Genomic DNA, 25,050 nt, shown 5'->3' with positions numbered 1-25,050 from the left:
TCTATCCCTAAAGCTTGTGGTAGGCAAAATAGTGAGTCCAAACTTCTAAAGATGTCCACATCATAACCCCCATACCCATGAATATGTTCAGTTTCAGGGCAGTGAAGAATTAAGGCTTCAGGAATGAAAGGCGTTAAGGTGGCTGGATGGATCATCTGGAGATGGGGAGAGGCACCTGCCCTGCAGGATGGGCCGGGTGCAATCCCAGGGTGCTTAAACGTGGCAGAGGGAGGCTGAGGGGGAGGCACAGGCAGACATGACTGGGAATGAAAGGCTCAGAGAGATGCCATGCTGCTGGGTTTGGAGGTGGAGGCAGAGGGTCCTGAGGCAGGGAATGTGGGTGGCCTTTGGAAGATGGAAAGGGTGAGGAGGCGAATTCTCCCCCAGAGCCCACAAACAGGAACACAGCTCTGCCAACACCTTGATTTTAGCCTCACAAGACTCATGTCAGACTTTTGACCTATAGAATTTAGCAGACTATATTTGTGTTTTCTTTAACCTACCAAGTTTGTGGTAATATGTTGTAGCAGCAATAGAAAACAAACATACAGCCCATTTTCATTTTACTTTTCTGCTTCACCATATCTAATTAGATGATAAATCTTGTGGATTATTTCTCAGCCACATCTCTCAGATTCTTATTATTACTTTTCTTGGTATTTTCCACCTGCATTACAATTTGACTTGTTTATGAACTCCAAGATTCTTTGCTCTAAATAATTTTATATGTGGATAATGGAAGAATTATTCCAAAATATGATTGTCATATTATTTTTGTTCAGGTATAAGTTATAGCATTATATTGCATCCATTCACAAATTCTTATTCTGGCCTCCAAGATTTCATGTTTAGAATATGGGGTTCACAGGAAAGCACCTTGCTATTTGCAAATCATTTATGTAAATGTAAGGAATTATTATTAACAATAGGGGACTTCCAATCTCTATTGCTTGTGAATGAGAACAATACCTTGTTTTCTTCCCTGTTTAGACAAGCTGGTTTCACACAGGAAAAAATCTAAAATGTACACTCTGCTCACATCCCACCATTTTGTTATTTTGTAAAGTGCTTTTTAAAAGATTTTATTTATTTATTTATTTTTCTTTTTATATCATAAACATAAACTTAACTGTAATCCAGCTAGACTTGGAAGGGGTAAGGAAAATATGGAACCCAATGAACTGTGGCGAGAGCGTGAAGATTATAGAATATTCCAAGCAGATGGGGGTGAAGGGGTGCTCTCCTGAGCTACAGAGGGAATGGTCTGGTGGTTAAGATAAAACACAAGTCAAATGTATTAGACTTGTCCACAGTCAGCAATAGTGATCTTCTGGCTGGTTTTGCCATTGCTGGACCCGTAGCGCTCCATGGCTGTCACAACACCCATGCTGTCTGTCACCTGGCTGAAGACCATGTGCTTGCCCTCCAGCCACTCAGTCTTGGCAGTGCAGATGAAAACTGGGAACCATCTGTGTTGGACAAGATGCCAGGACCTGTGTGCTTCGGGATGCAATTCTCGTCATCAAATTTCTCCCCATTGATGGACTTGCCGCCTGTGCCATTGTGGTGTGTGAAGTTACCACCCTGGCACATAAATCCCAGAATAATTCTGTGAGAGCAGGAACCTTTGTAACCAAATCCTTTCTCCTCAGTGTGCAGAGCATGAAAGTTTTATGCTGCCTTTCAAACTTCGTCTGCAAACAACTCCAAGGAGATGTGGCCCAAAGGCCCGCCTTTGGCAGCAATGCCAAAGAACATGGTGGGGTTGACCATGGCTGGGCGCAGGAAGGTCCAAAAGGGCAGTGGCATCTGCAAGGCCAGATTTTATTTATTTATTTTTAGAGAGAGGGGAAGGGAGAAAGAGGGAGAGAAACTCCCATGTGAGACAGAAGCATCCACGTGAGAGAAACATTCATTGGCTGCCTTCTGCACACACCTAGACCAGGGAGGGACCAAGCCCACAACCCAGGCATGTGCCCTGGCCAGGAATTGAACCGGAACATTTTGGTTTGTGGGACAATGCTCCAACCAACTGAACCACACCAGCCAGGGCTGTAAGTGCTTTTAAGAGCTCAGTTTTTGAAGAGGTTTTTTTAATTTTATTTATTTTATTTATTTTAATAAAATAAAATTTCATGTTTTAGTTATCTATTGCTTCACAGTAAACTACCCCAAAATTTAGGGCCTTGGGACAACAATAATTTATTATTTCTCATGATGGTGTGGGTTTTCTGGGAGAATCTTCTATTCCAGTGATATTTGTTGGAATCACTATTGTGTGTGAGGTTGGCTGGTGGAGGAGCTAGGGTGCCTTCGTTCTTCTCCACATGTTTTTTCTCTCTGCATGAAGTCTTATCTTTCAGGGCCTAATCAGCCTGTTTCTCTCTCCAGTAGGATCGCCCAGACCATGTTATACCATGACACCTGGGCTCCCAGAAGGAGCATTCCAAGGAGACAAGCCTCTATTTGTATAATGCTTGCTAATATACCATTGCCCCAAACAAGTCACAGTTCAAGCCTACAGTCAATGTGGGAGAGACCTATACAAGGGCATACACTGGACGATGTCATTCACTGGGAGCCACTGATATGCGTCTACCCCAAATCTCTCTGTCTCTTTTTAGAACTTTTAAAAATCAATAGACTATGGTTTAAAGAATGTTAGGTTTACAAAAAATTGAGCAGATAATGCAGAAAGTTCCTGTATAATCCCCACAGTTTCTTTTTGTTTTTATTTATTTTTAACAAAAATTTGTATATATTTGAGGTGTATAGTATGATGTTGTGATATATGTATGTTGTAAAATGATTACCACTATCTAATTAACATATCCATCACCTCCCATACTTATGACTTTTTGTGTTTGTGTGTGTGTCTGGTTAGAACACCTCAGATGCACTCTCTTAGTGAATTTCAAGTGTACAACACAGATAGTCTCTCATTTACAATGTTTGCACTTACGATCTTTCAGTTTTACAATGGTGTAAATGTGATACAAATTCAGTAGAAACCATACTTTGAATTTTGATCTTTTCTCAGGCTATCAATACATGGCTCTATACTCTCTCATAATGCTGGGAAGTGGCAGCAAGCCACAGCACCCAGTCAGTGGCATGGTCATGATGATAAACAACTGATATTCTACAGTGTATTCATTATGTTAGATGCTTTTGCTCAATGGGAGGGTAATGTAAGTGTTCTGAGCATGTTAAAGGTAAGCTGGGCTAAGCTATGATGTTCAGTGGGTTTGGTATATTAAATGCATTTTTGACAAATGATATTTTCAACTTACAATGGGTTTATTATGATGAAACCCCACTGTAAGTTGAGGAGCATTTGTATTACCAACTATAGTCACCATGAGGTACATTAGGTCTCCAGAATGTATTCACCTTGTAACTGAAAGTTTGTACCCATTGATCAATATATCCCTTTTTCTGCTACCCCCATCTTCTTGTAACCACCATTCTACTCTATCACTATAAGTCAACTAAAAAAATTTTTTTAGAGTCTACATGTAAGCATAATCATGTGATATTTGTCTCTCTGTTTCTGGCTTATTTCACTTAGCACATTGTTGATTAGGTTCATCCATGTTGTTGCAAATGGCAGGATTTCCTTCCTTTTAAAGGTTGAATAATTTTGCATTCCTGTGGTACATTTGTTATTATCAATGAACCAATGTTTACACATTATTATTAACTGAAATCCATCATTTTTTATTTTGGCTAGATATTTGAATGCTTTTTCACAAGGAACTCAAACAAGATGGGAAAATAAGCATACAACTGTACCACTGGATGTGTCTCACTAAATTATGAATAACAGCTGTGGTAGATTTTTAAAGTAATTGTCCCTAATGAATCGTGTCTCCCAGGATCTATGCACTTTTATGGTTCCTGCCCACATTGACACTTGGCTAAGTAACTTGCTTTGGTCATTGGAATATTAGTAGATATGACACAAACAGAAACTTGTAAAGCCCTTGTGATTTGTGATTTCCTTTGCTTGCTCCTGGAGACTCTTCTACCACCATATGAAAACCTTGAGGGTGACAGACCACACTGAGAGGGCCCGCTGACAGACAGCACTGACTGCCACACACAGGAGTGAGGCCATCCTAGACCACCCCAGCCCAGCTGACCTTTCAGGTAGCTATAGCCATATGAATGGCCCAAGAGAGTCCAGCACAAGTACCCAGCTGAGTCAGCCCAAATAACTGATTCCCAACCTTTGTGAGCATGATGAACTTTTTTTGCTCCTAAGTTTTGAGGTAGTTTTTTACACAGCAATAATCACAATAGTCATAGAAATTTGAGAGACCTGTTATGGGTCATTGGCTAAAACTGGCCTGCCTGTAAGTGTGCTGCCAGGACCTGTCCAAGTATAGAAAAGAATAATTAAATGCTTTGAGGGAACCCCAAAATTACATACTTTTGAAACTAGGAAATGTTCTGAAAGATGTCTTATTTTTTGATCCCTGAAAACATCTTCCTGTTAATTTGTTGTGTAGCTCATTAGCCACTTGATTTAAATTACCTCTCCCTACATTAAAGAAACTTCCTTTTTGAAAACTATGCTCCTAGGCAGCTGGAGATAGTTCCAACTTTAAGTTCAACGAGGTTTGCTTAGAGATGGCAGCATCACACACACACATACCTGTATGGTACTCACTTTGTGTCCATAACAAGGTTGTTTCTTTTGTCAACCTCTTTAAAACCTTCATCCTTTAGATGATTTCATTTAAAGTTATGATTATAATTATCTGTACACATTATCTTTCTGCTTCTAAGTAAGGGCAGTACTATAAGTGGTTAAAGGAATGCTCCCTGGAGTCAGACTTCATGGGTTTTTAATCAGAGCTCTCCTACTTACTCACTGTGTGACCTTACACAACTTAACTTCATTGTGCTTCACTTTCCTCATCTGTAAAGTGAGCATTATAACCTATATCCTGAGGCTGAGATGATGAAATGATGTAACTCATATAAAGTATTTATAATAGGGCCTAGCACATATTTTCAGTCAATATTAGCTATTGTTATTAAATAATGCACACAGTTTCAGAGCTTGAAGGGCCAGGCCTCTCTTAGAATTTTAAAAACCGAGCAAGTCTTTCTCAAGGGCAAAATCCTCTGGTAGGGGTATAAAAACATAATTTTTGTAAGGGAGCATGGTCACCAGACATTCTGTTCTTATGCCAAGGACCTTGTTCAATAAGTCAGTGGATGTGTCCTTATTACAGTTTGTTTGCTGTGGGCCTGCTATGGAGAATATGAAAACTCACTGCACTCTATCCTTTCTTTGTAGGAGCTTCTAGGAAAGATTAAATAGCTGACAAAGATGAAAGTACAGGATATGTTAGAAGACAACGTATGCTAAGTGCCAAGTAACAGTAAATGTACAAGTCCAGAAAAGGGAGAGATTTGTGAGGCTAAAGGAGGCAAGGCAGGATTCCTAGGAGAACCAATGCTTCAGCCAGGCCTTGGAGGATTTATTAGGTAGAAAAAATGAAGGAAGCCATTGCAGGCAGGGCATAGAGTCTAAGCAAAGCCAGAGGCTGATGTAGCTTAAGTGAATTCAGGTAACTGCGAAGCGACCATTAGGGGATGCTGTACTGAGGGACTTTCAACACACAATGTTTGAATTTTCCCCATATTTAACCCCCTCTTGCTCTTTTCTTCTTTTCTTACTTCTATCTAGTACAGCTAGTTCCCTGCAGAGCCTCTGCCTAATATGACAGAGTTGTGGAAGTTTATTTGGCCTGGTAGTTCATTGGTTGTTCAGCCCAATTGGTTTGGTCAGCCCTGGTAGAAAGGTTGTTCAGCCCAAGTCCAGGCTTCCTAGGTGCTGTTTCAAAGTTACTATCTGGTTAGCACTATTCTGTGCATATTTAAGCATGTATGAGTTGTTCATTATATAAAATGAAACGTTCTAAGGAAGAAGACAGGCATTGCTTCTGTAAGAAGTTTGTGGCAGAAGTCAAGTTCTATAGCTGGCAAAACAAAAATACCCACTTGGCTCTCTAAGACATAACTTCAAGTAATCCAAGAAAAATTAAATTTTACACAGCCCTGTGCTCCAAAGAGCAGGGAAATATGATACCAGAGGGAACAGGTAGAGAGAAGATCCTCTGATTAAAAAAAGCGAAATCATGGGGCTTCATCTGTAGACAACCTGGAGCATCCAGCATAGGTAAACATGAAATTGTGAGGTGGTAGAAGTTTTTCTTCATCCAAATGAAATAGACTGAAAGCAGAGAAGACTCACATGGAACTATAAACAGTTTTGTCTTCTGTACAAAAAAAATGCAGGACAAGTATTTAAAATCTAAATGGGAACATATTATAAGGCCACTCATCTTTCTCTTTTGCAATTTGGAAGAATATGGAGCAATAGAAATTGAACAGTCACAAAGCAGAAGGTGCCAAAATATAACCTTCTTTCCTTTCTATTACAGAGCTCAATTTTGCTGTGAACCCAGCTCAGACCCATGTATTGATTCTCTCCAGGAATTAAAATTATTATTATTATATCAAACCACCTGGTCTTTTGGTCTCTGTGTGTGCACTTGCTGCTGAAGACCCTGTAATTTGGTAACTCACCTTCTGGATAATTAATTCTTCTTTTAATATCTCCTTGCTCCTTTTCTCCCAATCAGGGCTTAGAAACCCTCTGCATTTTTCTTTTTTTTTTTAAGATTTAATTTATTTATTTTTAGAGAGGGAAGGGAGGGAGATAGATAGATAGATAGAGAGAAACATCAATGTGTGGTTGCTAGGGGTCATGGCCTACAACCCAGGTATGTGGCCTAACTGGGAATTGAACCTGCGACACTTTGGTTTGCAGCCCACGCTCAATCCACTGAGCTACGCCAGCCAGGGCTGCATTTTTCTTTACATCCCACAAGAGTGTGTAAGCTCCTGCAGTACTGCCCCCAGGTCCCCCTGCCTTGCCTTCTCTTTTAGTTCTGACTACTCCATAGCCTTTGCATCATATTGTTCAAAGAAGTAGGAATTAGGGGCTTCACTGTAAGGCTTGCAGTTTTCCTAGGTTATGGCCTAGGGGAAAAGGGCACAAGCCTTGTATGTTCTATTTTTGAATCATTGTTAATTTCTAATTACAGTTGATATACATTATTATATTAGTTTCAGGTGTACAACCCAGTGAGTAGACATTATGTAACTTAATCAGTGATCATCCTGATGAATCTTGCAGCCATCTGATGCCATACATAGTTATTAGACTATTACTAAGTATATTCCTTATACTGTACTCTACATCCCCATGACTATTCTGTAACTACAAATTTGTACTTAATCCCTTTACCTTTTTCCATCCAACCCCTCAACTCCCTGTCATCTGGCAACCATCAAAATGTTCTCTGTATCTATGATTCTGTTTCTGTTTTGCTTATTTGTTTATTTTGTTTTTTAGATTCAATTGTTGATAGGTATGTATTATTACCATTTTATCGTTTATATTTTTGACCTTCTTCTTCTTAAAGTATGCACTTTAACATTTCATATAATCGTAGTTTGGTGGTGATGAATTCCTTTAGGTTTTTCTTATCTGGAAAGCTCTTTATATGTCCTTCAATTCTGAATGATAGATTTGCTGGTTAGAGTAATCTTGTTTGTAGGTCCTCACTTTTCATCACTTTCAATATTTCTTGCCACTCTCTTCTAGCTTGCAAAATTTCTGTTGAGGAATCAGCTGACAGTCTTATAGGAGCTCCCTTCTAGATAACTAACTGCTTTTCTCTTGCTGTTTTTAAGATTCTCTTTTTGTCTCTAACCTTTGGCATTTTAATTATGATGTGTCTTGGTTTGGGCCTCTTTGGGTTCATCTTGTTTGGGACTCTCTGTGCTTCCTGGACTTGTATATCTATTTCCTTTACCAAGTTAGGGAAGTTTTGTCATTTTTTTTCAAATAGGTTTTTAATGTTTTGCTCTTTCTCTTCTCCTTTGGGACACCCATGATGCAAATGTTGGTACACTTGAAGTTGTTTCAGAGGTTCTTTACACTAACCTAGTTTTTTTGAAAAAAAAAAATTTTGCTCTTCTGATTGGTTTTTTTTTTTTTTTTGCTTCCTTATATTCCAAATTGCTGATATGATTCTCAGCTTCATCCACTCTACTGTTGATTTCCTGTAAATTATTCTTCATTTCAATTAGTGTATCCTTCATTTCTGACTGGTTCTTTTTTATATTGTTGAGGTTCTCTCTAAGTTCCTTGAGCATCCTTATAACCAGTATTTTGAACTCTGCCTCTAGTAGATTGCTTGCCTCTGTTTTGTTTAGCATTTTTTTTCCTGGATTTTTGTTATTTTTTTTTTCCTTTGGGTGATGTTTCTTTTTCTCCTCATTTTGGCAGCCTCTTTGTGTCTGTTTCTATGTATTAGGTAGAGCTGATATGACTCCCTGTCTTGGTAGTGTGGCCTAATGTAGTAGGTGTCCTGTAGGGTCCAGTGGCATAGCCTCCCCTATCACCCAAGATGGATACTTGAGGTACACCCACTGTGTGGGCTGTGTACACCCTCCTCCTGCAGTTGAGCTTTGGTTGCTGTTGGCACATCAATGGGAGAGATTTATCCAGGCTGATAAGCTATAAGGATGGGCTGTAACCTTTGACCACTGACCTTTGATCATCACAGAGTTTCTGCTGTGTAGAGTGCCACTCTATAGAGTTGGACTTACTTCAGCAGGGCTCTTGTGCCCCCTGAGTCTGCCTCTTGAGTGTGTTACTTGTGGAGGTGGTTTGGTGGTGGAGCTTTGATGTGGTCTGAAGCTGCCCACTGAGTGTACTGGCTCTGGGCCTCCTAGGAGGTGCAGGCCAAGGTCAGCCACTGCCTGTGTTTTGCCTGGGCCCACCTGGCATAAGCTACAAAGTAACCTGCAGATGGCTGCTACTCATGCTGGGTTTGAAAGTGTCCAGGTGAGACCAAGCTGTGAAGCAAGGCTAGCTGCTGCTAGTGCTGTGTCTGAGGCCACAGAGCAAGAGGTACTGGGCTCATTGAGGCCAGATGCTATTTGTTTGAGAGAATTTAGGAAAATATGAAGCATGAGCCAAGACAAGCCATTTGGATGGAAAAGCCACTGGAAACAGCTTGGGTGGGCCTGAAAGTTGGGTGGGGCAGGGTCTCAGGGAATCATCAGGGTGGGGCAAACAGTGTAAGTCAGGTTGATGGAATCTCACATTTGGTGCCCACTTGCTGTCTCTCTGGGTGAGGGCTCTGCAAAGAAATAATGGTCTCTGCTGGCACTTCTATCTGGAAAAAAGCAGTCCCTCCAGTTCTTGCCTTGAACGATAGTAGTGTCTGCTATCTAGTGTCTGATAGTAGTGTCAGATAGTGTCTGCCAAACTAGTCAGTTCCTCCCCATATGTCTCTGGTTCCTTTCAAGCTGCTGTCCCCCATGCTGGAACTCAGAGGGAGTGAGTCTGAATAAGTCTGTGCACAAGTCCTTTAAGAAGAACTTCCTGGGACTCCAGAAGCTTCCATCTCATTCAACCACAATCCCTGGTGGTTTTTACATCCACAATTGATTGGGATACATCTTCCTGGCACTGGAGTACTGGGCTGGGGGTCCTGGTATGGGGCTGGGACCCATTGCTCCTCAGGGGGTACCTCTGAACTGAGATATTACTCCCAATTTTTATCCACCATATATGGATGTGGAGCTAGCCAATTCTGTGTCTCTGCCCCTCCTACCAGTCTTGATGTGGCTGCTTCTTTAATTCTGTAGTTGTAGTCCTTCCATTCAACTTGACTTCAGGTGGTTCTAAATGATGCTTGTTCTATAGTTTAATTATAATTTGTATGTATTAGATGTTCTTTTATTCCCCCAAATCTACTTGGGGTTCTCCACCTACAAGTCCATGTGAGGGTTTTGATCCTATGAAGCAAACCAAGAAATTCAAGTCTCAATTTTTTCCTTCCCTCTGGCCCTATCTTTTCCTTCTCTAGCCCCAGAAGGCTTCTCTTTTTCCTATGAGGTGGGAAGTTCTCATATGTTATAACTTACATTCTTAGTTCAATGATTTACTTTATGGAGAGCCCTCCAAGTTTGGTTCCTAAAATTTAAAAGTTCAGCCATTACAGTTCTGAGAATAATCTTCTTTTTCCTCTTTAAAATGCTGAATTTCTTTTTTTTTTTTTAAGATTTTATTTATTTATTTTTTTTTTTTAGAGAGGGAAGGGAGGGAGAACGAGAAAGAGCGAGAGAGAGAGAAACATCAATGTGCGGTTGCTGGGGGTTGTAGCCTGCAACCCAGGCATGTGCCCTGACTGGGAATCAAACCTGCGATGCTTTGCTTCACAGCCTGCTCTCAATCCACTGAGCTATGCCAGCCAGGGCAAAAATGCTGAATTTCAATATCTTTGTCTCCATATGTACTTTCAAAAGCCTAGTTAGAAACTTAAAGTTGAACAATGACTTTTGTTTTAGGTACTACTTGTCCTTCTTCAGAAGACGGACAAGTTATAGTGTCTGGGACCCAGGGTTAAGCACAGAAAGTCTAGGCCAGTGGTACTCATCTGGTGTTGATGTTGTAGTCTGGGGACCATTTGACAATATCTGGAAACACTTTTGATTGTCACACCTGGGAGCTGGTGCTGTTGGAATCTAGCAGGTAGAGGCCAGGGATACTGCTAATTATCCTATAATGCACAGGATTACCTCCCTACCCCCACTACAATGTCATACTGCTTGGGTTGAGAAAACTCTAATTTAGACCCATACCATTAATAACCAAGAAGGTAAAACCTATTGACTGATATTTTAAAATGTTATCTTGCTACTTTTGCCTTGAAATGTCTTAACTTCCTAGTGAACGACCAAAGTCTAGCAGAGTCATTTGTGTTAAACAAATAAATGCAGTAATTTTGTAGGTGTTCCAGGTCTAATCAAGTTGATACTAGTAGTATTTTAAACCTCATTTTACTGTAGCCTTTAAACTTATAAAACTGTTTATAAGGAGTGATTAGTATCTAAACTTTTGAATTTAACAAATACTATATGACAGTATTATGTATAAGTCATATCCAACAATCCTCACCTGCTTAAAAGTTTGCTCATAAAGCCACACATAGGCAATGCTATCCATTTAGTAAGAGCCTTCTGAGTTATAAGTGTAATGCCTGAAAAGAACTAATCAGCCTTGACAGTGTTGGACTTGGTAAACCCAAATGTATAATGTGAAAACAAATGTATGGCTGAAGATGATTTACCTCTCATGGGGGTGTAAAGTACAGCATGGGGAATATCATCAATAATATTGTAATAACTATGTATGGTGCCAGGTGAGATTAGACTTACTGGGGGGGACCACTTCATAAGTTATATAAATATCTAACTACTATGCTGTACACCTTAAACTAATATAATATTGACTGTCAATTGTAATGGAAAAAATTAAAATAAAAGAGTTAAAAATAAGTTTTACCTTTCTATAATGTTTAAGTTTTTCTTACATTAAATAGTAGAGATATAATTGAAAAAAAAAAAAAAAACCCGGGCACATTTGAGAATAAATGCAGGTGCTATTAAATAATCATATCAGGACAATAGGTATAAACTGGGACTACCCAAAGCAAATTCTAGTCATAGCCCTCTTGAGGGTGACTCTCCATGAGTATCTAATTAATTCCTTATGAAGTGTTAGCTGCTAACATCTTACAATATGTCTCTTTCTAGAGGGAGCTTTATTTTCTCATGGAGCTTTAGGAGACCAAAGAACCTTTAAGATCTAAAATAACACAGTTGTGATGATATGAGGGTTGACTAGCAATGGGGAAATTAGGAATAGGAAATGCCTTACTGGGGCTTCTCAAATTCTATTAGGCAGGTGGTTACCTTCTCTGCCAAACTTTTGGTGGAATTCAATACCTTTGGGCTCCTACCTGTGGAACCTGTCTTTTATGACAAATTTCTTCTGCATAAGTGAATCATTCAAAGTGACCTTATGACTGAGACAGGCAAGTTACCTTGACTAATTAGTGCTAGAATATGCAGAAGTTTAAAGTAAGGTAGGTAGTTGGCATTTGGTTTCCAGAGCCACCTTAACACCAGCAGATGGTGCTAAAATGTATACTTTCTCCCTCTTAAAACAAATATCTAAAAATTTCCTTAAAATCATAAACTAGCTAAATGTAGGCATATTAACTAATTGCTCTACAATGAGTTCAGATGAGGGTGACACTCATCATCATTTAACTTTCTTGAACAGAGCTCCACCTGAAACCTAGGGGGGCCCTTCCACCCATACATCCTTGCTCCTTTCAAGCTAAATCAGTTTTCTTTGATTTGGCATCTCACCCACAGGAAGATAATTAAAGCACACAAGATTTTCACCTCATGTTCCAACTGGAAAGCAACACTCAACCAAAGATCTCTCTACATAACTCAGTGAAAGATGATTGTTTGTTACTGCTTGTGATGTGTAGTATCATTTCTTTCCAGCAGAGTACCAGTCTCTCAAGAAAAGAATAGTCCTTCTCAATTAATCACTCTTTCCTAATAGACATACTGGATATTAGTATTTGTAAGGCACTTAGCAAGCATGCAGGCCAGTAGCTTTCCATCTGTTTTATTTTGCATAGGAGCATTTTTTTCCAAATGGAATCTTTCATGGAAGCCCAATGTATAAAACAGATAGAAGCTGAAGAGCTCTGTTCCAATGTGTGTTTGTTTCAGAGTGGGGTCTATATGTTTTCCCTCTTGGCCCCCTTGCCTTTTCATTTATGAGGTAGCCCTTGACGCATGTGCTCAACCCGTGCCCTTGAGTCTGAACCCTAGGGCTCCACAAAACAGTTTGAAAACTATGATTGCATTCCAGCTCCCTCACTTACACACTGAGAAACTGAGTCCAGTCAGGGGAAATGCTCAAGGGCATAAAAATATGGCTAGAAAGGGCAGTTAGTCTGGTCGGCAGGGATGGAGACCATATGCATGCAGAAAGTATGTAGTAGAGCTCTTGTTCTTTGGGGACTCTTGTAAATGGATGCAGATGTGCACACAAGTCCTCTCCTACTTATAATCATGTTTGATATTTCAATAGAGCACATTCGGTTCATTTCACTGGGAGATGTGTAAGTTCCCCACCTCTGCCAAAGATACCCCTGGGGAAATACCTCATGACCTGCTGATGCATACCCTGACTGGGTATAGAAGGTGCAATCTTGGTTTGGCCCAAAGAAATTTGTGAATTTGTGGAATCTTTAATTTAGCTTAAAACATCCAAATATTACCTTTCTATGACCCCCATCTCCCCTAGGCACTTGGGTTTTAATGCTGGGCAGAAAAAGGCCTGCTGATCATATTGAGGCCAAGATGCTACCTGCAGATGTTTTATCTTCAGTCAAATTGAACCCCTTTGTGCCTTTTATATAATGCAAGCTCTACTTCCTTTGAACATAGATGCCACTCCCCATGGGCTCTACATTGTTTTGGAAGAATATCAAGACAGATATCTAGAGATGGGTGATTTTTCAGTGAAGAGGTAACCTGAGGGTTTGGAGTGGGAGATTTCTATGCCAAGGGTTAGTAGAAAACAAGCTTTAAGCAATCATTCCTGGCCCAAGACATATGCTATACTCAAAATTTTGAGATATCATACTCAAAATGCCTTTGTTACGTTCTCTTAAACATAATGTCAGATGATCTCAGAGGCTTAGGAAGTGGTATCCCCCACAATGTGAGTGGTACCCCTTGGAGTTGTGTGACCTTCAGGTACTAAAAATGATGTTGGTTGGACTTCTAGCCCCAACTTCTGGAAGAGTGTATTCTAACATGGATGTATTTATGTGGGCAAATCTTGATTATTAAGACCAAAGGATTTCTTACAGATTGCCTAGTTCAACCTTGTGATTTTACAGATGAATTTCAAAAGCCAAAATAGTAGAAATGGCTTTCTCAAGGCTACATACATGGTGGCAGAATTTGGACCAGAAGCCAGTCTTCTTAAATTCCACTGATCACCATCAGCAGTGTACATGCTGCTGCTCTCCATGTGTAGGGCCATGAGGCCAACTCCCCAGTGGGAAACAAAGTTTCATGAATGGCACTCAGGTATTTTCTGTTTTCACTCGTCTTTTGAAGGGTGTGGAGCAAGATGAGGAATTTGTTAGAAAAGCTAGTGTACCTACAGGGACTGGGGAACACCACCTGGGTTAACCCAAGAATACTTAGGCCCAGGTGAGTGCTGGAGTCGTTCCTAAGAATAAACTCAATAGAAAAAAATAGGCTTGAAAGCTTAATAGGAAGAATGTGAACATGTAAAAAAGTCTACCTCATTGCTCAGCAAACTCTAAGACCACCCTCAGTGCTAGTGGATAAAACCCAAACACTGGCAGATTTTCTTCTCCTCACAGTCAGACTTGAGCACCCGAGATAACTTAATATACTGAAATAATGCAATTAAGCAGACTCCTCAGACCCAGCTTCCAGTCTCACTCACTTTAATGAATATAATTTGGGTGACATCATGAAAAACAACATTCTTCTTGTGAGTGGATGTAGATTACAAGAAAAATGATCACATGGCTTAGCCTTGGCAAGCAGAGAGAAAATACTAAATTTGGCCTTTATGAAAATATGTTCTGTAAATGGCTGGTGCTTACACAAGTGATAGAGCTTATTCAGCATTGCATGTGTGTGTGCATGCTTCCATGCATCTGTCTATGCATGTGACTTTGACCAGCATCCTCTTAATTCTAGCTCATAGATATACAGATGTCAGTACTCAAAGCAACCTTATTTATCCCAAGTCCCTTACTCTACAAATGATAAACACTGACAATGAGAATTGGGCAGTGATTTGTCCAAGATCATGCAGTGCATTGATGACAAAACCTGAGCTAAGACATAAGTCTCCTGACCACCAATCCTGAATTCTCCCCTGCCCACCTTTACTTAGCACTGAGCTGACGTGATTGGGACACTCCTCCCAGGAGCCATCATGGTCAACCTTGGTCATGTCTCAATAGATTGTTCTATCTTTTTTTTTTTTTTTGCTTGCAAGGGTGTGCAACCCATGGCCCGCAGGCTGCATGAGGCCTAGGATGGCTATGAATGCAGCCCAACACAAAACTGTAAATTTACTTAAAACCTTTTTTTTTTTGCTTACCAGTTTTCATTAGTGTTTGTGTATTTAATATGTGGCCCAAAATAACTCTTCTTCTAGTGTGGCCCAGAGATGCCAAGAGGTTGGACACCTCACAGTGGCTTTTGCCTGTTGTATTTGAAACAATGTCTTGCACTATAGTTATAGGAATTGTCTGGTACCTGGAGTTGGCCTGTATTAAGCTGCAAATGCCTCTACTATTTTGGAGAGAGATCCCTGGTGAGGCAGAAAGGTAGACAGGAGAGCAGTGTACATGTGGCCACAAGAAGCCATGTGAACAGTATCCCCAGTTTGAAAGCATATGATCCTTTAAAGGAGATGACAGTGGTAGAGTTTGGCATGACGGTTGTGATTAAATTGATTTAACATTCATTGTCAAGCTTGTATTAGGTGCTTTAGGATAGTGGAAGAACACAGCCTTTAGCATCTGAATGTTTAAATTCTACCTAGAGTATTTGCTAGAGGTGTGATCTCAGATTAATCATGCCAACTCTCTGAGCCTTACTTTAATCATTTATTAAGTAGGAATAGTGCCCTGGTGGATATAGTTCAGTTGGTTGGAGCATCATCCTATACACCAAAAGGTCGTGGGTTCCATTTCTGGTCAGGGCGCATACCTTGCAAATTTGATTTCTGGTCAGAGTGCATGCAGGAGGACAACCTATCAATGTTCTTTCTCTCTCAAGTCAATAAACATATCCTCAGGTGAGGATTAAAAAAAGAAGAGGGCTTTAAAAAATACATAGGAAGAGTAACATTATCTACTTCCTGGAGTTTTTGAGAGTACTTTAGATGAAATATATGTAAAGTGTCCATACAGTTTCTGATATAGAGTGAGTGTAGAATAAATGTTCTTTACCCACTGTGTGAAATGGAGAGATGAAGATGCAGTCAGTGACATTAGGGAAAGTATATTCTAAAAAGGATGAGTCATGTACTCAAATGACCGTTATACATTTTATAGTTTCTATCTATTTTTAAAAATCTTTTGATCTCTATATAAGTGGCAAACACTGCTAATTGCCTACTTAATAGGTAATTTCTTAATTCCTTAATTTCTTCTGTACTAAAAAACGCTGACTTTATTTGGTGCTGTGATATGCCCAGTTAAAATTTTTGATTTCTTTTTTTAAAATATTGATACTTTTAAAAAAGATTTTATTTATTTTTAGTGAGGGAAGGGAGGGAGAAAGAGAGAGAGAGAGAGAGAGAGAAACATCAATGTGTGGTTGCTGGGGCCATGGCCTGCAACCTAGGCATGTGCCCTGACTGGGAATCGAACCTGCAACACTTTGGTTCACAGCCTGTGCTCAATCCACTGAGCTACACCAGCCAGTGCTAATGATTTCTTGAGAGTCTTTGTAGCTGAAGGTAATCAAGTAATACAGTTATGGCCAATGAGATGTCAATGGAAGTCTACAGGATGGGTCTTCTGGAAAGCAATTGTTTTCCAGAAAATCTGACTGACTTGCCCCACTTGGTCTTTTCTCCTTCCTGCCTGGAATTCACATGTGATACCTACAGTTCTAGCAGCTATCTTGTAACATGAGATGTTATGGAACTGATGTATCTGCCCTGGAGTGCATACCATCATATTTCTGGCTTCATGAGAAAGTCCTTTCTGGTTTAAGTCACTGGATCTAAGTTCCTATTACATGCAGCTGAACACAATCCTAATGGACACAATAGAATTTAGAGATTTTTTTGCATGTATACTGGATTTTTTCATTAGAATTTAAAGAAGTTTAACAATTATTCTTTAGGAAACCCATGCTTTTGGAGGTAGCTGGGCAATTTCATTTGAGTCATAACTACAGGATATTTTCTGACCAGATATTTTAACTCCCATTCCAACAAGAAGACCACATATAACAGAAAAGGGCATCGCAATTCATGTTTGGTGCCTGTCTCATCAGGTAGCTGCACTGACAACTGGAATTTTGTTGTAGCATCATTTTCATGCCAGGTATACTGATAGGTGTCAGTTTCTACTCTAGGTATGGTCACTAGACTTCTCAATGAAGAAAACTCTTGTAGTGGTGTATATTGACTTCAGTAAATTTTCTCTGTGACATCTTTGTGGACAGAATACAGAAATGTGGGCTGGGTGCCAAACAGTACAAGATTCATAATTTGAACCCCTAAAAGGTTGATCATATTTTATGTCACCTGAAGGAGGTGTCTAGTGCCACATTGAACTTGGTCCTTTTCCTTTTTGTTTTTTGTTTTTTTTTAGTTTGATTTTTTTTGCAAATATTTTACCTATTTATTTTTAGAGAGAGGGGAAGGGAAGGAGAGAGAGAGGGAGATAAACATCAATGTGTGGTTGCCTCTCATGTGCCCCCCACTGGGGACCTGGCCTGTGCCCTGGGCAACCCAGGCATGTGCCCTGACTGGAATTGAACCAGCAACCCTTTGGTTTGCAGGCTGACACTCAACCCACTGAGCCACACTAGCCAGGGCTTGATGTTTTTCTAGTCAAGATTTTAATCGATGCTATGGATGAAGACATAGAGAATGAGCTGATCGAATTGCAGATGACAGAAAGCTGGGAGAAAGGGCTGATATATTGAGTGTCAAAATGTAAAAATTCTTGGACAGGCTGGAATAACAAGTCAAAACAAACACGATGACAAATAGGAGCAAAATAGATCTTGCATTTATGACTGCAAACATCTGGGACAGGGAGATATAACTGGATTATAATTTTTCCAGCTAAGACTTGGGAGTTGTAAATGACAACAAATTCACTATGAACCCCAGTTATAGAATGGCTGCTAAAAAAAAGCTGCTACAATCACAGCCTGTTTTTTTTGGCATGCAGCTCAAAGGAGGGCTAGGTCCAGGGTATTGCAGACATTGAGAGACTTTCTATCCTTGATTTTCAGAGCACTGTATTCTACTGGTTCTCCTACTGCTCCTCTGGTATTCTTCAGTCTCATTTGAGAACTCTACCTGTCTCTTCCTGCCCAGCTTTATTAAGGTGTGATTGAGAAATAGAAATTGTATATATTTGAGGTATACAATGTAGACATTTGATATACATTTATATTGTGAAATGATTACCACAATGAAGCTAATTAACATGGTCTTCTCCAGGGGCTCATTTTTAAAAATAACTTTTAAAAGATTTTATTTATTTATTTTTTAGACAAAGGGGAAAGGAGGCAGAAAAAGAGGGAGAGAAACATTGATTGGTTGCCTCTCGTACGCACCCTGACGGGGGACCCAACCTGAAACTCAGGCGTGTGCCCTGTCTGGGAATTGAATTGGTGACCCTTCTCTTTGTGGGACAAGGCCCAACCAACTGAGGTATTTATTTTTTGTTTACCCTTTTTCATTCTATATTTTGTCCTTGTTATGTAAGCTCATCCATTCATACAGTTATGGACATCACCTATATATTGAAGGTGCTCACATTTACATACCCATTTTTTATCCTCATTGTCAACACTTTAGTCCAGGCCTTTGTTATCTGTCACCTAGACTACTGAAGTAGCCTCTTAAGTGGTCTTCCTTCTGTATCAGTCTCATTGCTTTTACTTTACCTTCATTACAAATGCTGGAGTTGTCTTGTAAGTCAGAGGCTAGATCCTGTCACTCCTCTCCTTTGATAATTCCTAAATAATTAAATCTAGTCCTTAATCTGGAATTCAAGGGCCCTCACAGTCTAGCCCCTGTCACCTTCCTTCTGATGTCATCTCTTATTACACTGCTCCAGGAATCCTACATGTCATTCAACATCTAGTGAGCATTGTGAGCCAGGGCTACAGTGCCCTCTCTTCTAGTCACAGCTGATTACTCACTCAGCTCAACATTTCACCTACTTTTCTGTCTTCATGCCCTTGCTCATACTGTTCTCTCAGCTTGGATTAATCCTTCTCATCATTTCTGTGTGCTGAAATCAACCTCATCCTTCATGTTTTAGCTTCTAGGCCACTTTCTCTGTGGAGCTGGCCATCATCTCCCAATCAAATTGAATGGTACTTTTCTTTTTAATCTCTTAGCTCTTTGTTGTGCTTTATCATATCATTTAATTCCTCCTGGTTGGTATTAATGTTTATTATACCCATATCTGTCAGTCTTCCAGGACTGTAAACTAAACCCTTAATTGCTATGCTATACTTCTAAGTGAATTTCTCTCTGTTAATTAAAGACAACAGAACTTATGAGATTCTGGTAAAGGGAATGGGAGTATAGCCTTAGTTAAGGAGTACCTTACCTTACCCTTTTCAGGGACCCAGCCTGCTAAATAAGAAGCGTGAGAGCTACCAGATGCTCTTCTTCAGTACATAATTTAGTTGGTGAGCTGGGGAATGTTCTTGGAGAAAGGAATTTGACCAATGCAATAAAAAAGCTGCAATGAAGGCATGCTAATGGGAATTGTCAGCAGCTAAGGGCTGGCTCCCACTCACTCTTTGAAGGATGCCAAAAGCCTAATGAGTCTATTTGTATGGAGGAGAAAACAAGGAGAAGGACAATTGCTTATACACATGAGAACTATCCTCTTCTCTATGACTGTTCTGGATGTCAGAGGACTCTGGGTAGGCTACAGAGTACAGCTCTCCCTAGGATGTTGTGAAGGTGAGGCTTTAGGGGCTAAGAAGGGTGGACAAGTCTGAAATCTTTCTGGCATTGTATGGAACTTTTCCTTCCCTTAGACTTAAATGCAGCTGCCTTTCCCACCTTTCCCTCACAAGACTGTAGTCAACAGATCCATTGCAGTGGTTGTCTCCCCACCTCCAAGTGTCCTACTTTAACCTTTTGGAATATTTTTCCCCTAGCCAACAACTCCCTCAAAGGGATAATAAAGAAGTTCATGAAGGGCTATTGTTGGCTGATGTAGCTTAGTTGTTCTTCCTTACAGATGACATTTTTCAAGGACAACAACTGGGAATGAAGGGTGAATGATGGTGATGGGGAATTTCTCCCATAAGTGGATATAACTTTGTTGTTTTTTCTAATTATAAAACATATGCCTAATGTTACTAGTTTAAACATGATGGAAAAGCAAATAATAATAAAGGGAAAATTAACTAAAATCTTACCACCCAGAAAAATGACCACTAGGTTTATAGTGAGCTTCCTTTCAGACATCTCTCTTTCTTTACACAAATATAAACACACATATACATACATTTAAAATTTTATATAAATGAGATTATGGTATACATGTTATTGAAGTAAATTTCATTTTCTTCCCAGTGTCTAGAACAATAATTGGTACATAGCACATGCTCAATAAATACCTGCCTAATTAATAAATATCCTATTCTGAAATATGCTTAAAAAAACTAATAATGCATCTTTCCATGTCATTGTATATTAAATTCTTAAAAACTATCTGCATTCCATTTAGTTGAATGTAGACTATTTTCTTTAACTAGTTTCCTATTGATGGCATTTAAGTTTTTTCTTTTTCTTTTTTAAGTATATTTTATTGATTATGCTATTACAGTTGTCCCAATTTTTCCCCCTTAAGCCCCCCTCTGCCCTTCACCCCCCACCTCCAACATTCTTCTCTTTAGTTCATGTCCATGGGTTGTACATATAAGTTCTTTGACTTCTGTGTTTCCTATATTATTCTATTTTTTCACATTTTTAAAATTGTTGTTCAAGTACAGTTGTCTCCATGTCTCTGCCCTTTAAGCCATTAGGTCTACTTATAAGACTTTGTCCTACAGAGATAATCAGTGTGAAGAAAGGTATGTATGTATGATTATTCAATAAATGATATTGGGTCAGGTGGCTGTCAATTTGTAAACAAACACATTCAGATCCCTACCTTGTCCCATATAGAAAAAACAAAAAACCATAGAATTTGAGATATACATGTGAAACACCAAACTATAAAGGTGTTATACAAACATATAGGGTATTTACACAACTTTTCTTTGGTTTTCTAAATGTTGATCTCTTAGTAGCATCTTATTTTTATTTTATGGTTACAACCTTAGATCTCTGAGTATACCAAGAACAATTTTTCTCCTACTTTCTTGTTTATTTCACTAATTCATCTGATTTGTTTATTTTGTTCTCTGTCTTCCTTAGAGGAGGCATCCCTATAGAGCCAGGGCTTATCAACTACTGATCTGCACTGTAAGATGATTAAGAACTGGACAGTTCACTGGGGACTCCAAAATGGCATTATCTATAGGTCTTTTTTTTCTGAAAGCGGTTCCAGTTTCTTCAAAGATGAATTCTCCAGTTTCTTGCCTGGAAAATATTTACTGGCCTGCTGGTATTCTTGGAATGAAGGTATCTGCTGAGCAGAGAAAAGGATACTATTGTAGCTTTCACTTAGTGCTCCTCTTTTCAATATGATACCCTATACCTACCTTTCACTCTACCAGGGCACCTGGGTCTGGGGCTTCTGTGGATCAATTTTCTTTGAATAAACTTCCCATCTCCTGCCAGATTAGGGAAATGGTATTTTCCTGGCTTAGCAGGATGAGAGAATGAAAGCATGCCTGGTCTAACTGCAATTCTGACACACATGCAACCAAACCTTCTGGTTTCAGCCTCTTGACAAACCCCTGCCTTCTTTGGTCACTCACTGGTGTATCTGATTTCTGATCATCCCAGGCATTCTACAGCATGAATTATTCTCATTTCTCATGCACCCTGCAGGCACCTTCTCTTCAGCTCTTTCAGCTCTACTAACTGGCCTCTGCTTTTTGTCTTTCAAAAATATATTGGTGCCCTAGCTGGTGTGGCTCAGTGGATTGAGTGTCAGCCTGTGAACCAAAGGGTTGCTGGTTCAATTCCCAGTCAGGGCACTTGTCTTGGTTGTGAGCCAGGTCCCCAGTAGGGGGCACGTGACAGGCAACCACATGTTGATGTATCTCTCCCTCTCTTTCTCCCTCCCTTCCCATCTCTAAAAATAAATAAATAAAATCTTTAAAAATATATTGGCATATTTTGTCTGTTGCTTCCTTCATTCCTTTTCTCTTTGTTTTTGTAGGCTTATACCCCTTAAAAACTAATTTCCTTTTCATTTTAGGACAAACATGTGTTTAACTTCTCATATTTATTGGGAAGTCCTTCAATAGTATTTATTAAATGGAAAAAGTCACATGCCCCATTGACCAGGAAATCTCACTTATGATAATTTTAACTATCAGAAATAAAAGTACCAGTCTGTATACATAAGTAGACAAGGGTGTTTACTGTGATATTATTTGTAATAGCAACAGCATGAATGTCCACTGATACAGAACTTATACATATAAACACACAGTGTGAGTTTATTTTCTTTCACACAAAAAATGGGGTTACTAAAGCCTTCTCTTTTACTTACCAGTGTATCATGGACAGCCTTCTAATTCAATATACTTTATCCCTTTTAATGAGTGGATAAGTAGTCCCTGGTATACATCCAACATAATTTATATAATTAGTTCCCTATCAGTGGTTTCATTAGGGGGATGGCTTTGGAGGGGGAGTGGAAGGACATATCAATTTAATTTTTGTATTATACCTGAATTATTTCAGTTAACCTATGTTGCTGTTGTCATTAAAATGACAAAATAAACTTGCTTAAAAGGGCATAGATGCAAGAATGTTCACTGCAGCATTGTGTATAATAGTGAAAAAATTGGAAAATAATATAAATGTCTAACAATAAAGACTGGTTAAATATGTTTCAAACATTTATATGCAAGATATTGAATACATAATATAATGATCTCTGTGTAACAAACTTAATGTTAAATGACAATCATTTATTATTATCTCTCAATACTCTGAGGATCGACTGGGCTCAGCTACATGGTTCTTACTCAGAGTCTCTTATATAGTTGCAGTCAGACAATGGCTAGAGGTGGAGAAATCTTGAAGGCTTCCTCATTCACATGTCTGGCAGTTGATGCTGGTCGCTGGTCAGGAACTCAGCTGGGGCTTTGAGTGGAACACTTACACGTGGCTTCTCCATGTGGCCTGAATTTCCTCATGTTACAACAGCTATGTTCCAGGAACGAGTGTTCTGAGAAAGAGAAAGCCAGGTGGAAACTATATTCATGTGATGACCTAGTGTCAGAAGTCATGTAGCATCATATCCACTGAATTCTGTCAGAAGCAAGTCACTAAAGCTAGCCTATATTCTAGAGGAGGGAAACTAGATGCCACCTCTCGATGGGACAAATGTGAAAGAATTTTTGAATTTGTTTTAAAACTACGATATATGCCAACATGTTTACAGTCAGTGGTAAGATTATAAAAGATTACAATGTTATTCTTTTTTGAGTTTTCCAAATTAGGTACAAAAATTATGTACATATATTACTTGTAAAACAAGAAAAGGAAAGATAGCTCTGGCTGACATGGCTCAGTTGGTTGGGCATTGTACTGCAGGGTGGGGGTGGTTCACTGGTTTGATTCCTGGTTGTGGGTAGTGATTGGGTTGCAAGGCTGGTTCCCAGTTAGGGGTATGCAAGAGGCAACCAATCACTGTTTCCTTTGTAGTGTCACTCTGGGGGAAAGCAATAGCCCCACCCTCTGGACTCTCTTTCACTTCATCTTGTGGAGTTTATGCCCTGCTGTGGAGTATAGCCAGAGGCTCTTTTAGTGACTGAGCCTAAAGGCAGCCCACAGGCAGAAACAGGCACAGGTGGACCTTGTTGGGGTGAGTTAGGACTTTTGCAGACCTGTCCCATGGCCTGGTGTTGGTAAAGGCCAGCTTTAGTTCACAGCTTGGTCCTTCCTGCATATACCGAGGCCTAGCAAAGGCAGCCACAAACTGAGGATTGCTTGAAGCTCCAAAAAGGTTGTTGAGGACCAGTAAGAAGCAGCATCTTCAATTGGCCAGAACCAAACTCCTTCTCAAGAAGCCAGTAGCCAGCTTCAGATGACATCAGAGCAAAATCCAACAAGCGTTACAAGTGACATATCCAAAGGGAAACCTCAGCAGGCATCCAACACTGCTGAGGCAAATTCCCCTTCTTGTGGTCAGCACCTGCACAACAGTTTGCATGCCAGGTTTGGGGTTCAGCATCAGTCAATCAGCCTGAGGGTCAATCTGACCATAAATAGGCCAAGAGCAATCAAGATTCAATTATAACACACATAATGCATGCAAGGGGCATTCCTGGATCACTCAGCTCAGGTGATCAAAAAGACTACTCCAATGAATCCCACAGAACACTTACTACATAATGCTACCCCATGAAGATTAGGAGTCAAAGCAGATCTAATACACAGAAACAAATGAAAAGAGGCAGCCAAAATGGGGAGACAAAGAAACAAGCCTTAAATGAAAGAACAGAAGAAATATTCAGAAAAAGAGATGAATGAAAAGGAAGCAAGCAATTTTTAAGATATAGAGTTCAAAGTGATGGCTATAGGAATGCTCAACAGCATGAAAAAAGGCATAGAAGCCATAAAAAAGGGCCAATCAGAAATGAAGAATACAATAACTGAAATGAAGTATACACTGGAAGGAATAAACAGTAGGTTGGATGAAGCAGAGGATTAAATCAGTGATTTGAAAGACAAGGTGCAAAAACCCCAGCCAATCAGAACAACAAAAAGAAAAAAATGAACTAAAAAAATGAGGATATTCCCTAAGCTGTGACTTAGTGGGTTGAGTGTCCTCCTGCAAACTGAACATTCGTCAGTTTGGTTCCCAGTCAGAGCACATGCCTAGGTTGCAGGACAGGCCCCTGGATGGGGGCATCCAAAAGGTAACCAATCATGGTTTCTCTTGCACATTGATGTTTTTCTCCCTCTCGTTCTCCCTCCTTTTCCCTCCCTCTAAAAATAAATAAATAAAGTCTTTTTAAAAGTGGGGATAATTTAAGGAATTTGGGGACAACATAAAATAATAACATCTGCATCATAGGGGTACCAGAAGGAGAAGAGAGAGAGCAAAGTATCAAGAACCTGTTTGAAGAAATAATGACCAAAAACTTTCCTTAACCTGGTGAAGG

The 25,050-nt window shown here is 39.6% G+C and overlaps 1 pseudogene; it reads right to left on the bottom strand.

Annotated features, from left to right (window-relative positions):
• Positions 1-1,103: 1,103 nt before the first annotated feature.
• On the bottom strand, positions 1,104-1,801 carry LOC114505190 (annotated as a pseudogene).
• Between the last annotated feature and the right edge of the window lie 23,249 nt (positions 1,802-25,050).

This window comes from Phyllostomus discolor, chromosome X, assembly GCF_004126475.2.
Source record: "Phyllostomus discolor isolate MPI-MPIP mPhyDis1 chromosome X, mPhyDis1.pri.v3, whole genome shotgun sequence".
NCBI lineage: Eukaryota > Metazoa > Chordata > Mammalia > Chiroptera > Phyllostomidae > Phyllostomus > Phyllostomus discolor.
This window is presented reverse-complemented; position numbering and strand designations above follow the sequence as displayed.